At 45.3% G+C, this 3,374-nt stretch overlaps 1 pseudogene; it reads left to right on the top strand.

Moving 5' to 3' along the window:
- The first annotated feature begins 363 nt into the window (after positions 1-363).
- Positions 364-2,722, top strand: LOC114213706 (heat shock protein HSP 90-beta pseudogene; annotated as a pseudogene).
- Positions 2,723-3,374: the final 652 nt, after the last annotated feature.

Raw genomic sequence — 3,374 nt, 5'->3', positions numbered from 1 at the left:
TCAGATGATATCGAAGAGACTAGAAGGTAATAATGGTGTTCTCACAGTGCTGAAAGCAAACAACTATCAGCTGTGAAATCTGTTTCTCAGGTTTAAGTATCTCAAGAATGAAGAGGAAGTAAAAACACTCTCAGATGAAGGGAAACAATAAAATTAACAGACCTACTCTTTTTTGTTTTCTACTTTTTTCTTTTTTGAGTATAACTGAGATACAATGTAACATTAGTTTCAGTTGTACAGCACAGTGATTGGACAAGTGTATAGCTCACCACATGTGTAGCAACCATCTGTCAAAATACAAAGTTATTACAATATCACTGACTATAGTCTCTTGAGTCACCCCCGCGCAGCCTTGTTGCGGATACGTAGCCAGACGCAGTCCCTACCCACCGTCGTCTGTAGTGCTTGCAGCTCTTCTCCTTTAAGATGCCTGAGGAAGTGCACCACCGGAGAGGAGGAGGTGGAGACTTTTGCCTTCCAGGCAGAAATTGCCCACCTCATGTCCCTCATCATCAATACCCTCTATTCCAACAAGGAAATTTTCCTTCGGGAGTTAATCAGTAATGCTTCTGATGCCTTGGACAAGATTCGCTGTGAGAGCCTGACAGACCCTTCCAAGTTGGACAGTGTTAAAGAGCTGAAAATTGACATCATCCCCAACCCCCAGGAACGCACCCTGACTCTAGTGGACACAGGCATTGGCATGACCAAAGCCGATCTCATAAATAATTTGGGAACCATTGCCAAGTCCGGAACCAAAGCATTCATGGAGGCTCTTCAGGCTGGTGCAGACATCTCCATGATCGGACAGTTTGGCGTTGGCTTTTATTCTGCCTACCTGGTGGCAGAGAAGGTGGTGGTTATCACAAAGCACAATGATGATGAGCAGTATGCCTGGGAGTCTTCTGCTGGGGGCTCCTTCACTGTACGTGCAGACCATGGTGAGCCCATTGGCCAGGGTACTAAAGTGATTCTCCATCTTAAAGAAGACCAAACAGAGTATTTAGAGGAGAGACGTGTCAAAGAAGTGGTGAAGAAGCATTTGCAGTTCTTAGGTTATCCCATCACCCTTTATTTGGAGAAGGAACGAGAGAAAGAAATCAGTGATGAGTGATGATGAGGCAGAGGAGGAGAAAGGGGAGAAAGAGGAAGAAGATAAAGATGAGGAGGAGAAGCCCAAGATTGAAGATGTGGGTTCAGATGAGGAGAATGAATAGTGGGAAGGAAAAGAAAAAGAAAACAAAGAAGATTAAGGAGAAATACATAGATCAGGAAGAACTGAACAAGACCAAGCCCATTTGGACCAGAAACCCTGATGACATTACCCAGGAGGAATATGGAGAGTTTTACAAGAGTCTTACTAATGACTGAGAAGATCACTTGGCAGTCAAGCATTTTTCTGTAGAAGGTCAGCTGGATTTCAGGGCATTGCTGTTTATCCCCCGTCGGGCCCCATTTGACCTCCTTGACAACAAGAAGAAAAAGAACAACATCAAACTCTACGTTCGCCGTGTGTTCATCATGGACAGCTGTGATGAATTGATACCAGAGTATCTCAACTTCATCCGTGGTGTGGTTGATTCCGAGGACCTGCCGTTGAATATCTCCCGAGAAATGCTCCAGCAGAGCAAAATCTTGAAGGTCATTCACAAAATTATTGTGAGGAAGTGCCTTGAGCTCTTCTCTGAACTGGCAGAAGACAAGGAGAACTATAAGAAATTCTATGAGGCGTTCTCTAAAAACCTAAAGCTTGGAATCCATGAGGACTCTACTAACCGGCGCCGCCTTCCTGAGCTGCTGCGTTACCACACTTCTCAGTCTGGGGATGAGACGACTTCTCTTTCAGAATATGTGTCCCGCATGAAAGAGACCCAGAAGTCCATCTATTACATCACTGGTGAGAGCAAGGAGCAGGTTGCCAACTACGCTTTTGTGGAGTGAGTGCGGAAGCGGGGCTTCAAGGTAGTGTATATGAGGGAGCCTATCGACCAGTACTGCGTGCAGCAGCTCAAGGAGTTTGATGGGAAGAGTCTTTCCTCGGTTACCAAGGAGGGCCTGGAGCTGCCTGAGGATGAAGAGGAGAAGAAGAAAATGGAGGACAGCAAGGCCAAGTTCGAGAACCTCTGCAAACTCATGAAAGAAATCTTGGATAAGAAGGTTGAGAAGGTGACAGTCTCCAACAGGCTAGTATCTTCACCCTGCTGCATTGTGACTAGCACCTATGGCTGGACGGCCAACATGGAGTAGATCATGAAAGCCCAGGCCCTTCGGGACAACTCTACGGTGGGCTATATGATGGCCAAGAAGCACCTGGAGATCAACCCTGACCACCCCATCGTGGAAACGCTGCGGCAGAAGGCCGAGGCGGACAAGAATGACAAGGCGGTCAAGGACCTGGTGGTGCTGCTGTTTGAAACAGCTCTGCTCTCCTCCGGCTACTCACTCGAAGATCCCCAGACTCACTCCAACCGCATCTACCGCATGATCAAGCTAGGCCTGGGCATTGATGAAGATGAAGTGACCGCGGAGGAACCCAGTGCTGCTGTTCCTGATGAGATCCCCCCCCTTGAGGGTGATGAGGATGCCTCTCGCGTGGAAGAAGTAGATTAGTTCTACCTGCAGACCTTGTGCCCTCTGTATAGTGTCCCCATGGCTCCCCAGCAGCCCCGAGCGGCCCCGGTTCACCTGGTTCCCTCTGCTGATGTCTAGTGGCTTTTTCTTTTTTTTTCTCCTGTCTTTGAGGCAGGAAAGAAGGCCCTCAAGCCCTATCCCTTCCGATATTTGACGGGGTTTGGATATGTATTGTGGGTGTTTTTTTGTTTATTTTGTTCCGAGATTAAAGTATGCAAAATAAAGAAGATACAGTTTTATACAGTTAAAAAAAAAAAAAAAACAATGTCATTGACTATATTCCTGATGCAGTGCCTTCTCACTCCATAACTCACTCCATAACTGGAAGCCTGTACCTCCCACTCCCCTACTCTTAAATAATAGCTGAAGGAAGTTCTTCAAACAAAAAGAAAATGATAAAAGGAACTGTGGTGCACCTGAAAGTAAGAACAAACAATGGGGAAAAAGAAAACAAACACAGAAACACTTGCTTTCTTACTGAAGGAGAAAATACCGATGATATTACCCAATGTATGCGTAGTGATGTTATGGTTCTTTAAAATGCTATATATTCCATCATTGCCAAATAACATTGTGGATAATTTTAGATTATTTATTGTTTACACTAAAGGTATATAATGTGTTGGAAAGGCATCACAATAAAATTGTACATGTAACTATATTCTCATTACTTTTCCCTTCTGAGTTCTCTGGTGGGCAATGACATTGGACACTTCTGACTGAAAGACTTCTCACACCCATGA

This window comes from Eumetopias jubatus, unplaced genomic scaffold (genome assembly GCF_037043125.1).
Source record: "Eumetopias jubatus isolate StellerSeaLion01/CBP00866 unplaced genomic scaffold, mEumJub1_p1.0 scaffold_14, whole genome shotgun sequence".
Lineage (NCBI taxonomy): Eukaryota > Metazoa > Chordata > Mammalia > Carnivora > Otariidae > Eumetopias > Eumetopias jubatus.
The sequence above is the reverse complement of the archived record's forward strand: the minus strand, read 5'-3'. Positions and strand labels throughout refer to the sequence as shown.